The sequence below is a fragment of the Macaca fascicularis genome, chromosome 5, assembly GCF_037993035.2.
Source record: "Macaca fascicularis isolate 582-1 chromosome 5, T2T-MFA8v1.1".
Lineage (NCBI taxonomy): Eukaryota > Metazoa > Chordata > Mammalia > Primates > Cercopithecidae > Macaca > Macaca fascicularis.
The window spans coordinates 56,739,809-56,753,649 of NC_088379.1; positions in this window are offsets into that span (position 1 = coordinate 56,739,809).

A 13,841-nucleotide genomic window follows, 5' to 3' on the forward strand; every position below is an offset into this window, starting at 1 on the left:
GGCACCAATATGATGTCGTTGAATGCAGAGTTGGAAAGAGATGCATATGATTGGCTTTTGTGAGCAGGACCAGCCAGCTCCAGCACACCACTGCCTCACTTCTTAAATGCCACTGAGGACCTCAAAAAACTTTAGATTATGTAAATGGTATATATTTACAGCATTTAAAATCAGAACTGAGAAATTCTTAAAATTTTAAAAATTAGTTTTATTAAAATAATAATAACCCTACTACTTGTTAACATAAATAACATATTTTTATAAAGCATAACTATATTTTCCAAGAAAAAAGAAGAGAAACATTGTTTTACATTTTGGTACATCTTTTTAATATCTGGAATAATACAAGACAACTGGGCTGGGTGAGGTGGCTCATTCAGCGCTTTGGGAGGCCAAGGTAGGAGGACTTGAGGCCAGGAGCTCAAGACCAGCCTGGGCAACACAGTGAGATCTCTATGTCTATGAAGAAATTATTTTTAATTAGCCAGGCATGGTGGTGTGTACCTGTAGTCCCAGCTACTCAGGAGGCTGGTGTGGGAGGATCGCTGGAGCCCAGGAGGTCAAGGCTGCAGTGAGCCATGTTCACACCCCTGCCCTCCAGCCTGGGTGACAGAGTGAGGCCTCGTCTCAAAAAATGAAAAAAGATAACTGGGTTCTCATATCTACTTCTGCATTTATGCTGTTGTGATATGTATTTTTATTTCAATATATGAAGAAAATCTGGCCCCACACAGATATTGTTAGAAAATGGAGGAGTGGCCCTTTTCACAAGATGTCGCTGAAGGTGAAGAAGGAAGCTCCCGCCCCTCCTAAAGCCAAAGCCAAAGCGAAGGCTTTGAAGGCCAAGAAGGCGGTGCTGAGAGGCATCCACAGCCACAAAGAAAGAAGATCTGCACATCAACCTCCTTCTGACAGCCCAAATCACTGCAACTCTGAAGGCAGCCCAAATATCCTTGGAAGAGCACCCCGAGGAGAAACAAGCTAGACCACTCTGCCATCATCAAGTTCCCACTGACCACTGAGTCCGCCATGAAGAAGCTAAAGGACAACACCACACTTGCGTTCACTCTGGATGAACCACAATGAAAGCCCACAAGCACCACCTCAAACAGTCTATAAGATGCTCTATGACACTGGTGCGGCCAAAGTTAACACCCCGATCATGCCTGATGGTGGGAAGAAGGCATATATTCAACTGGCTCCTGATTGCAGTGCTTTGGATGTTGCCAGTGTAATTGGGATCATCTAAACTGATTATGGCTGGCTAATTCTAAATATATAGATCTTCTTCTTCTTTTTTTTTTTTCTTTGAGACAAAATCTTGCTCTTCTCCCCCAGGCTAGAGTGCAATGGCGTGATCTCGGCTCACTGCAACCTCTGCCTCCTGGGTTCAAGCGATTCTCCTGCCTCATCCTCCCAAGTAACTGAGATTACAGGTGCCTACCACCATGCCTGGCTAATTTTTGTATTTTTTAGTAAAGACAGGGTTTCACCATGTTGGCCAGGCTGGTCTCAAACTCCTGACTCCAGGTGATCCACCCGCCTCAGCCTCCCAAAGTGCTGGGATTACAGGCATGAGCCACCGCGCCTAGCCTAAATATACATATCTTTATGCCAGAAAAACAAAAAAGAAAGAAGAGGGAAGAATGTGTAATTTTAGTGGCCTTTTCAGATAATTGTGGAAATTTTTCTTTGACAAATTAAAACTCAAAAAGTAGTAGTTACTTAAAGATTAATTATAATGTGGAATCTGAAACCATACAGTGAACTTTAATAACCCTGTTACAATGAGATCCACTGGTCTATCTTGCATTGCATTTTGAGTGACTCTTTTTACTTATGCATTGTTTTACAAAATAAGACTTTACAAAGTCATCTGCAATATATTGGTTCACTGAGCTGTACAGATCTTCCAAACGTTGACATACTTCATTAGATAATATAAAACATTATATCCACTAATATCACCACTGATCTCAACAGCAAAGTGTTAAAAGTATTGACAAACTATCAGGCTCTTAGTGGTGGGCACGAGTTTTCCAAAACTCTAATTTTCACTCAAATTTTAACATGGGCAATAAATACTGTATTATTTCAAGTTTTTTTCCTTGCAGTGATAGGCTCACTTCATGTACTTTTTTTTTTTTTTTTTTTTTCCAGTGATGATGGATTTTTCTTTTTTTTTTTTTTAAATTTATTTATTATTATTATACTTTAAGTTGTAGGGTACATGTGCATAACGTGCAGGTTTGTTACATATGTATACTTGTGCCTTGTTGGTGTGCTGCACCCATCAACTCATCATTTACATCAGGTATAACTCCCAATGCAATCCCTCCCCCCTCCCCCCTCCCCCCTCCCCATGATAGGCCCCGGTGTGTGATGTTCCCCTTCCTGAGTCCAAGTGATCTCATTGTTCAGTTCCCACCTATGAGTGAGAACATGCGGTGTTTGGTTTTCTGTTCTTGTGATAGTTTGCTAAGAATGATGGTTTCCAGCTGCATCCATGTCCCTACAAAGGACACAAACTCATCCTTTTTTATGGCTGCATAGTATTCCATGGTGTATATGTGCCACATTTTCTTAATCCAATCTGTCACTGATGGACATTTGGGTTGGTTCCAAGTCTTTGCTATTGTGAATAGTGCCGCAATAAACATACGTGTGCATGTGTCTTTATAGCAGCATAATTTATAATCCTTTGGGTATATACCCAGTAATGGGATGGCTGGGTCATATGGTACATCTAGTTCTAGATCCTTGAGGAATCGCCATACTGTTTTCCATAATGGTTGAACTAGTTTACAATCCCACCAACAGTGTAAAAGTGTTCCTATTTCTCCACATCCTCTCCAGCACCTGTTGTTTCCTGACTTTTTAATGATCGCCATTCTAACTGGTGTGAGATGGTATCTCATTGTGGTTTTGATTTGCATTTCTCTGATGGCCAGTGATGATGAGCATTTTTTCATGTGTCTGTTGGCTGTATGAATGTCTTCTTTTGAGAAATGTCTGTTCATATCCTTTGCCCACTTTTTGATGGGGTTGTTTGTTTTTTTCTTGTAAATTTCTTTGAGTTCTTTGTAGGTTCCGGATATTAGCCCTTTGTCAGATGAGTAGATTGCAAAAATTTTCTCCCATTCTGTAGGTTGCCTGTTCACTCTGATGGTAGTTTCTTTTGCTGTGCAGAAGCTCTTTAGTTTAATTAGATCCCATTGGTCAATTTTGGCTTTTGCTGCTGTTGCTTTTGGTGTTTTAGACATGAAGTCTTTGCCCATGCCTATGTCCTGAATGGTACTACCTAGGTTTTCCTCTAGGATTTTTATGGTATTAGGTCTAACATTTAAGTCTCTAATCCATCTTGAATTAATTTTCATATAAGGAGTAAGGAAAGGATCCAGTTTCAGCTTTCTACTTACGGCTAGCCAATTTTCCCAGCACCATTTATTAAATAGGGAATCCTTTCCCCATTTCTTGTTTCTCTCAGGTTTGTCAAAGATCAGATGGCTGTAGATGTGTGGTATTATTTCTGAGGACTCTGTTCTGTTCCATTGGTCTATATCTCTGTTTTGGTACCAGTACCATGCTGTTTTGGTTACTGTAGCCTTGTAGTATAGTTTGAAGTCAGGTAGCGTGATGCCTCCAGCTTTGTTTTTTTGACTTAGGATTGTCTTGGAGATGCGGGCTCTTTTTTGGTTCCATATGAACTTTAAAGCGGTTTTTTCCAATTCTGTGAAGAAACTCGTTGGTAGCTTGATGGGGATGGCATTGAATCTATAAATTACCTTGGGCAGTATGGCCATTTTCACGATATTGATTCTTCCTATCCATGAGCATGGTATGTTCTTCCATTTGTTTGTGTCCTCTTTTATTTCACTGAGCAGTGGTTTGTAGTTCTCCTTGAAGAGGTCCTTTACATCCCTTGTCAGTTGGATTCCTAGGTATTTTATTCTCTTGAAGCAATTGTGAATGGAAGTTCATTCCTGATTTGGCTCTCTGTTTGTCTGTTCCTGGTGTATAAGAATGCTTGTGATTTTTGCACATTAATTTTGTATCCTGAGACTTTGCTGAAGTTGCTTATCAGCTTAAGGAGATTTTGGGCTGAGACAATGGGGTTTTCTAAATATACAATCATGTCATCTGCAAACAGGGACAATTTGACTTCTTCTTTTCCTAACTGAATACCCTTGATTTCTTTCTCTTGCCTGATTGCCCTAGCCAGAACTTCCAACACTATGTTGAATAGGAGTGGTGAGAGAGGGCATCCCTGTCTTGTGCCAGTTTTCAAAGGGAATTTTTCCAGTTTTTGCCCATTCAGTATGATATTGGCTGTGGGTTTGTCATAGATAGCTCTTATTATTTTGAGGTACGTTCCATCAATACCGAATTTATTGAGCGTTTTTAGCATGAAGGGCTGTTGAATTTTGTCAAAAGCCTTTTGTGGATCTATTGAGATAATCATGTGGTTCTTGTCTTTGGTTCTGTTTATATGCTGGATTATGTTTATTGATTTGCGAATGTTGAACCAGCCTTGCATCCCAGGGATGAAGCCCACTTGATCATGGTGGATAAGCTTTTTGATGTGTTGCTGAATCCGGTTTGCCAGTACTTTATTGAGGATTTTTGCATCGATGTTCATCAGGGATATTGGTCTAAAATTCTCTTTTTTTGTTGTGTCTCTGCCAGGCTTTGGTATCAGGATGATGTTGGCCTCATAAAATGAGTTAGGGAGGATTCCCTCTTTTTCTATTGATTGGAATAGTTTTAGAAGGAATGGTACCAACTCCTCCTTGTACCTCTGGTAGAATTCAGCTGTGAATCCATCTGGTCCTGGACTTTTTTTGGTTGGTAGGCTATTAATTATTGCCTCAATTTCAGAGCCTGCTATTGGTCTATTCAGGGATTCAACTTCTTCCTGGTTTAGTCTTGGAAGAGTGTAAGTGTGCAGGAAATTATCCATTTCTTCTAGATTTTCCAGTTTATTTGCATAGAGGTGTTTATAGTATTCTCTGACGGTAGTTTGTATTTCTGTGGGGTCGGTGGTGATATCCCCTTTACCATTTTAAATTGCGTCAATTTGATTCTTCTCTCTTTTCTTCTTTATTAGTCTTGCTAGTGGTCTGTCAATTTTGTTGATCTTTTCAAAAAACCAACTCCTGGATTCATTGATTTTTTGGAGGGTTTTTTGTGTCTCTATCTCCTTCAGTTCTGCTCTGATCTTAGTTATTTCTTGCCTTCTGCTAGCTTTCGAATGTGTTTGCTCTTGCTTCTCTAGTTCTTTTAATTGCGATGTTAGAGTGTCAATTTTAGATCTTTCCTGCTTTCTCTTGTGGGCATTTAGTGCTATAAATTTCCCTCTACACACTGCTTTAAATGTGTCCCAGAGATTCTGGTATGTTGTATCTTTGCTCTCATTGGTTTCAAAGAACATCTTTATTTCTGCCTTCATTTCGTTATGTACCCAGTAGTCATTCAGGAGCAGGTTGTTCAGTTTCCATGTAGTTGAGCGGTTTTGATTGAGTTTCTTAGTCCTGAGTTCTAGTTTGATTGCACTGTGGTCTGAGAGACAGTTTGTTATAATTTCTGTTCTTGTACATTTGCTGAGGAGTGCTTTACTTCCAATTACGTGGTCAATTTTGGAGTAAGTACGATGTGGTGCTGAGAAGAATGTATATTCTGTTGATTTGGGGTGGAGAGATCTATAGATGTCTATTAGGTCTGCTTGCTGCAGAGATGAGTTCAATTCCTGGATATCCTTGTTAACTTTCTGTCTCGTTGATCTGTCTAATGTTGACAGTGGAGTGTTGAAGTCTCCCATTATTATTGTATTGGAGTCTAAGTCTCTTTGTAAGTCTCTAAGGACTTGCTTGATGAATCTGGGTGCTCCTGTATTGGGTGCATATATATTTAGGATAGTTAGCTCTTCCTGTTGAATTGATCCCTTTACCATTATGTAATGGCCTTCTTTGTCTCTTTTGATCTTTGATGGTTTAAAGTCTGTTTTATCAGAGACTAGTATTGCAACCCCCGCTTTTTTTTGTTCTCCATTTGCTTGGTAAATCTTCCTCCATCCCTTTATTTTGAGCCTATGTATGTCTCTGCGTGTGAGATGGGTCTCCTGAATACAGCAGACTGATGGGTCTTGACTCTTTATCCAGTTTGCCAGTCTGTGTCTTTTAATTGGAGCATTTAGTCCATTTACATTTAAGGTTAAGATTGTTATGTGTGAACTTGATCCTGCCATTATGATATTAACTGGTTATTTTGCTCGTTAGTTGATGCAGTTTCTTCCTTGCCTCGATGGTCTTTACATTTTGGCATGTTTTTGCAATGGCTGGTACCGGTTGTTCCTTTCCATGTTGAGTGCTTCCTTCAGGGTCTCTTGTAAGGCAGGCCTAGTGGTGACAAAATCTCTAAGCATTTGCTTATCTGTAAAGGATTTTATTTCTCCTTCACTTATGAAACTTAGTTTGGCTGGATATGAAATTCTGGGTTTAAAATTCTTTTATTTAAGAATGTTGAATATTGGCCCCCACTCTCTTCTGGCTTGTAGAGTTTCTGCCGAGAGATCTGCTGTTAGTCTGATGGGCTTCCCTTTGTGGGTAACCCGACCTTTCTCTCTGGCTGCCCTTAAGATTTTTTCCTTCATTTCAACTTTGGTGAATCTGGCAATTATGTGTCTTGGAGTTGCTCTTCTCGAGGAATATCTTTGTGGCGTTCTCTGTATTTCCTGGATTTGAATGTTGGCCTGCCCTACTAGGTTGGGGAAGTTCTCCTGGATGATATCCTGAAGAGTGTTTTCCAACTTGGTTCCATTTTCCCCCTCACTTTCAGGCACCCCAGTCAGACGTAGATTTGGTCTTTTTACATAATCCCATACTTCTTGCAGGCTTTGTTCATTTCTTTTTCTTCTTTTTTCTTTTGGTTTCTCTTCTCGCTTCATTTCATTCATTTGATCCTCAATCACTGATACTCTTTCTTCCAGTTGATCGAGTCGGTTACTGAAGCTTGTGCATTTGTCACGTATTTCTCATGTCATGGTTTTCATCTCTTTCATTTCGTTTATGACCTTCTCTGCATTAATTACTCTAGCCATCAATTCTTCCACTTTTTTTTCAAGATTTTTAGTTTATTTGCGCTGGGTACGTAATTCCTCCTTTAGCTCTGAGAAATTTGATGGACTGAAGCCTTCTTCTCTCATCTCGTCAAAGTCATTCTCCGTCCAGCTTTGATCCGTTGCTGGCGATGAGCTGCCGGGGGAGATGTGCTCTTATTTTTTGAATTTCCAGCTTTTCTGCCCTGCTTTTTCCCCATCTTTGTGGTTTTGTCTGCCTCTGGTCTTTGATGATGGTGATGTACTGATGGGGTTTTGGTGTAGGTGTCCTTCCTGTTTGATAGTTTTCCTTCTAACAGTCAGGACCCTCAGCTGTAGGTCTGTTGGAGATTGCTTGAGGTCCACTCCAGACCCTGTTTGCCTGGGTATCAGCAGCAGAGGCTGCAGAAGATAGAATATTTCTGAACAGCGAGTGTACCTGTCTGATTCTTGCTTTGGAAGCTTCCTCTCAGGGGTGTACTCCACCCTGTGAGGTGTGGGGTGTCAGACTGCCCCTAGTGGGGGATGTCTCCCAGTTAGGCTGCTCAGGGGTCAGGGACCCACTTGAGCAGGGAGTCTGTCCCTTCTCAGATCTCAGCCTCCGTTTTGGGAGATCCACTGCTCTCTTCAAAGCTGTCAGACAGAGACGTTTGCGTCTGCAGAGTTTTCTGCTGTGTTTGTTATTGTTTACTGTGCCCTGTCCCCAGAGGTGGAGTCTACAGAGACAGGCAGGTTTCCTTGAGCTGCTGTGAGCTCCACCCAGTTCGAGCTTCCCAGCGGCTTTGTTTACCTACTTAAGCCTCAGCAATGGTGGGCGCCCCTCCCCCAGCCTCGCTGCTGCCTTGCCGGTAGATCACAGACTGCTGTGCTAGCAATGAGGGAGGCTCCGTGGGTGTGGGACCCTCCCGGCCAGGTGTGGGATATGATCTCCTGGTGTGCCTGTTTGCTTAAAGCGCAGTATTGGGGTGGGAGTTACCCGATTTTCCAGGTGTTGTGTGTCTCAGTTCCCCTGGCTAGGAAAAGGGATTCCCTTCCCCCTTGCACTTCCCAGGTGAGGCAATGCCTCGCCCTGCTTCAGCTCTCGCTGGTCGGGCTGCAGCAGCTGACCAGCACCGATCGTCCGGCACTCCCCAGTGAGATGAACCCAGTACCTCAGTTGAAAATGCAGAAATCACCGGTCTTCTGTGTCGCTCGCGCTGGGAGTTGGAGACTGGAGCTGTTCCTATTCGGCCATCTTGCTCCAGTGCGATGATCTTCATGTACTTTTGAGATGATGTCTGCCAAATACTCAAGTCTGAACAGCCAATTTTTGTGCCAGCCATTCTCACAAATGAAAATAATATTCCGTGAAAGCAGCAGCTAGTTCAGCTTGTGTCTCAAACAATTGCAAAAGCGCTTTTCCTGGCAACAGCTATCGTATGACTGTATGTAGCAGATGTGCGTTATGCAGACTTCCTTTTGTTTTTGTTTTTTTTTTTTGAGATGGAGTTTTGCTTTTGTTGCCCAGGCTGGAGTGTAGTAGTGGGATCTTAGCTCACTGCAACCTCTGCCTCCCAGGTTCAAGCAATTCTTCTGCCTCAGCCTCCTGAGTAGTTGGGATTACAGGCGTTCGCTACTATGCCCCGCTAATTTTTTGTATTTTTAGTAGAGACGGGGTTTTATCATGTTGGCCAGGCTGGTCTCGAATTCCTGACCTCAGGTGATCCACGCCCCCGTCCTCGGCCTCCCCAGACTTTTCATTTTTTTTACATAGAATACTTTTAAATGTGTAACCAAGGTCGAGATTTATAAAATCAATAATTTTATGTTTCCATAATGGATATTTTTTCTTTCTTTCTTTCTACTTAAAAAAACAATATTTTTGCCTTAGGCGAGCAGATTTATGGCCAACATGGTGAAATCCTGTTTCTACTAAAAATACAAACATTAGCCAGGCACGGTGGTGGGTGCCTATAATCCCAGTTACTCGGGAGGCTGAGGTGCGACAATCACTTAAACCTGGGAGTTGCAGGTTGCAGTGAATTGAAATCACACTGCACTCCAGCCTGTGTGACAGAGCAAGACTCTGTCTCAAAAAAAAAAAAAAAAAGTTTTTGCTTTGGCTTACAATTATTTATTTGTTTGTTTGTTTGCTCTTCTTATAGGACCTTTCTTCTGCTTAGAAATCAAGGACATTCTATTTTTGTGTGCGGGACAGACTCTCCCTCTGTTGCCCAGGCTGGAGTGCAGTGACGTGATCTCAGCTCACTGCGACCTCTGCCTCTAGAGTTCAAGCAATTCTCATGCTTCAGCCTCCCAAGTAACTGGTATTACCAGCGCATGCCACCACACTCAACTGATTTTTGTATTTTTAGTGGAGACGGTGTTTTGCCCTGTCGGCCAGGCTGGTCTTGAACTCTTTACCTCAGGTGATCTGCCTACCTCGGCCTCCCAAAGTGCTGGGATTACAGACATTAGTCACCACGCCTTGCCAAGCACATTCTTAAAATTTTGTTTTTACTGCCACTGCACTAGTAACAAAATACAATGACTTCTAGTATGGCCTGGTGCCACTGCCTTGAGTAGTACTCAGATGCCAGCATTTTTTTTTTTTTTTTTTTTAAGAGACAGGGTCAGTCTCACTGTCTTGCCCAGTGGGCAAGTGATGGGCTCAAGTGATCCTCCCACCTCAGCCCCGCAAAGCGCTGGGATTCCAGGTGTGAGCCACCATGCCTGGTCAATGCCAACAATTTTAACCACCATTTCTTTACACCATTAGTACAAATGTCAATGAAGTTAAACAGTAAAAGATCATACCATCTTAGTATTATAGTAAAAATAATTTTGACCTCACACACTCCAGAAAGTATATCAAACTCACATAGACCACTCAAAACTGCTGCTCATGACAAATGAAAAAATACCAGGCCACAGTGGTCTTCTGAAAAGTTTGCGTGTGAGTCAGGACCACATAAATGTGAAAGATTGGACCTTTCTCTCCTGTTCTAGAAAGAGATTTCCCCAGATCACTATGACGGATACAGAAAGGAAAATAAGAAAGGAAAGGAAGGAAGAAAGGAGGATTTATTGAACGTTATATTAAACAAGACACTCATATCAATGGTCCCTCCTGGGGAGGCAGCACCCAGCTACCATGATCTACCATGAGACCATGCAGACCCTCCATAACACCTACCATCCTCATCATCACCTAGCTGTGACTTTGGACTGAAGACATTCAATATAATGGCTCATAGAAACCAGGATATTATGAGGACATTAATGCAAGAGCTCTTCCAAAACCGATATTATCCAGAGAAATCAGACTCTTTCTCTTCAAAATTTAAAAAAGCAAATATGAAAAAGAACCAGCCAGATGCAGATGACACACAAGATGAGAGGGGAAAAAAAACACTTAGAGAAAATGAAGGTAGTCTCAGCTATGACGGGTCATCAGCACACAAAAGTTGTAAGATGAAACTATAAGAAGGAGACATGGCTGGGCACAGTAGCTCATGTCTGTAATCCCTAACAATTTGAGAGGCCAAGACAAGCTAGTGGCCTGAGCCCAGAAGAAGTCTTCAAGACCAGCCTGGGAAACATGGAAAAACACTGTGTCAAAAAAAAAAAAAAAAAAAAAAAGATTGAGGGCTTAGAATTGCAATGCCAGGCCTTAGCTTATAGCTGATATTCTTTTTGTCTATGTATATCTTTCTAAAAACCCACTGTTAAAAAACAAAACAAACAAAACCTTGAGTGAGCCTCTTGGTATCCAATGACATCTAAATCATATTTACTGGGAAAGGCAACCTGCCAGGTGCTTTCACATCAATATCTCAGTTTTAAACTGTTATTTTTCAATTTAAGCATGTGTACCGATAATGGCTTCAAACATTAGGTGTGATAGGAGATAACAAAGCTGACATGGTTTTTATGTTCCATAATCCATATGGAGGCCACAAGCCCAAGGGAACTGTGTAGCTGAAGAATTTGTCGATATTTCCTCCTCTTTCAAAAAGAGAAAAGGAATTGAACTACATAGCATTAGGGCAATAAAGAGGAGAAAATGGTGTATCTAGTTGGGAGCCTCTTAGTTACAAAAACCAAATCCAGTTGAATTACGTGAAGCAAACAAGGAGAATTTATGATATGACTGCAGGGGTATCTGATGGAAGCATAAGGGACATGTGGGCCTCAGAAAGAGCTATGCCTGATTTCCTCTGCGCCTCCCATTTGTGTTTCTCTCTATGTAACCATCACATTCTTCTGTCCATGCACCCCAGCTTACTTTGTTTCCCTGCCTGCCTGGCAGAATAAGGCCACACACAGCTCCCAAGTTTGTGGATTACTGGTCTGTCTCATAGGGAAACTGAATCAATCTCCCTCCTTCTCTTTCTTCATCCTTGCCTCTACTCCTTATCCACCTCAATTTCAAATTTGTAGAGTAAGTGCTCAGATTGGTCCAGTGTGGGTCAGTAGTAACTCTTGGTACAATGAGCTGCAGCTGGGAGGAAAAGTCAATGAACCATCTTATACAAAATGGAAATGATGATGTGGTAGTGTGGGGTTGGGGAGGAGTTGGTCTTAGCACCGTGGATCACCAGGAGCAGGTAGTTGAGTAGGGGGATCCTTATTAGTTGGCTGATGCCAAGGGATGTCCACTGCAAACCATGAACAATTTGTCTTCCCACATTAGGCAAAACAACTCTTAAGTGATCCCAGATAGATGGGGCTCTCTCTCACGGCCTTGGAAAAAGAAATTCCAGATCTACCCCTTGGGTGGGCAGGAAGGCGGGCAGGCAGGCAGGCAGGCAGGCAAGCAGGCAAAAAGTTAGCTTGCTGTTGCCTGGCAATAATATCAAAATGTGTTTTGATAAATCTCTTCTTTTTCAGATCTCTCATTGCCCAGTGCTTTATGGTTCTCAGAGCCCACTTTTGTCACCCCACCAAGGTCTGCCATACCCCACACAATACCCCATATTCCAGACCTGTTTCTTTCCTTTCACTAAAGCAAAATGTGTTATGTATTATAGTCTTTTTCTCCATTAAAACAGCTAGAAAAGAAACTTGTGTTACAGCTTTAATAGTCTGATACTTTTGACCATTCTAAATAAGATAAATGTTTACTAGACATAATTTTTTTTATTTTCAAGAAGTGGTTCTAATGGTAGCAGCCAACTTAAAAAAAAAAAGATAACGTTAAGACAGGTTGTCAATCCCCACACTACTGACAACGCAAACCTTTTCCTGTAAAATAAAGCACTAGGCCTTTCCTTCTGTTTTTTTTTTTTCCAAACTGGCAGTCTTATCTTTTCCAGACCCACCTGGCAACTACTGTCTCTGTATTTTCACATTGTAGCCATCATACTGTGTTCTTTGCATAACAAATAACATTATAAACCAGACACAAGACATGCAAAGTCCTACAGAGTCTGCATTTGTGCAACACCTTCCAATACTCTAGGTAATGAACAAATTCCATTTTTAATAAGCTCTCTGGGAACTTTCAATGATGAGAGTTTTCTAAAATTTGCGGTTTGTGTTCTCTTAAGATGCAAATATACAAACATCCAGTAAGAAGTGTTTTTTTTTTAAAAGGAAACATTGGTATTTACATATATTTTAATATGTATTACTCACACTTTCAACTCCCTTTTCATTGAAGAGGTTGTAAATCATCCTAGAAACTGACCTACTTAATCTAAAATTCTGTCTGTAATTATAGTACAGTAACTAGGATGAGATTATAAATGATTCTGTCAGTCCCTCTAGCTCACTGTCAGCTGTAAAATCTGTACTCAGAAGATCTTAAGTTTTGAGTCTTTTTTATTTCCCACACAAAAAGGTAGTATGTGTTAGTGGTTAGGCTATGGACTCTGTAACGACTCTGTAACCAGACTTCCTAGGTTTAAATCCTTCAGTCAGTAGTTGGAAGACTTTGGAAAACACGCTTAAGCTCTTTGTGCCTCAGTTTCCTCATCTGTAATATGGGGTTGATAATATTAGTTACTCATATGGTTACTGTGAACATTAAATAATATGGCAAAGCTCTTAGAATAGCAGCTGGCCATACTAAGGGTTAGTTATTATTCTGCTAACTTGTAACCTCCATTGATTCTTAATTACTGCCCTGTCTTTATCTTTAAATAAGCAATCATCTCTCTTGCAGTTTGGGAGGAAAGGTACATTTAGGAGATGGCTCTAATATTTTAATTTTGTCTCTAATCATTTAATCTAATATATTAACATTTAAGATGGTAATTGAATATTTATGCCTTAGCTAGAAAAGAGTTAAAGGGGAGAATATGATAGCTTGGAAAGAGACCAGCCTGCAAGACTAAAGAGAATGGCCAGGAGGAGGAGTCAGTAAGAAAATTTGCATTGATATTGTTCTTTATCAGGCAGTCACAAACTCATTTGTTGAGATGCATGAATAAGGAACACAATAGCTGAATCAAGCAACACCTTTTTAGAGATTTACTAAGTACGATTGCCTATACTATAAGGCTATCAGTTTTCTTCTATAGAGTTTTTGTTTGTTTGTTTGAGACGGAGTTTTGCTCTGTCGCCCAGGTGGGAGTGCAATGGCGTGATCTCAGCTCACTGCAACCTTCACCTGCCCGGTTCAAGTGATTCTCCTGCTTCAGCCTCCCAAGTAGCTGGAATTACAGGCACCCGCCACCACACCCAGCTAATTTTTGTGTTTTTAGTAGACATGAGGTTTCACCATGTTGGCCAGGCTGGTCTCAAACTCCTGACCTCAGGTGAT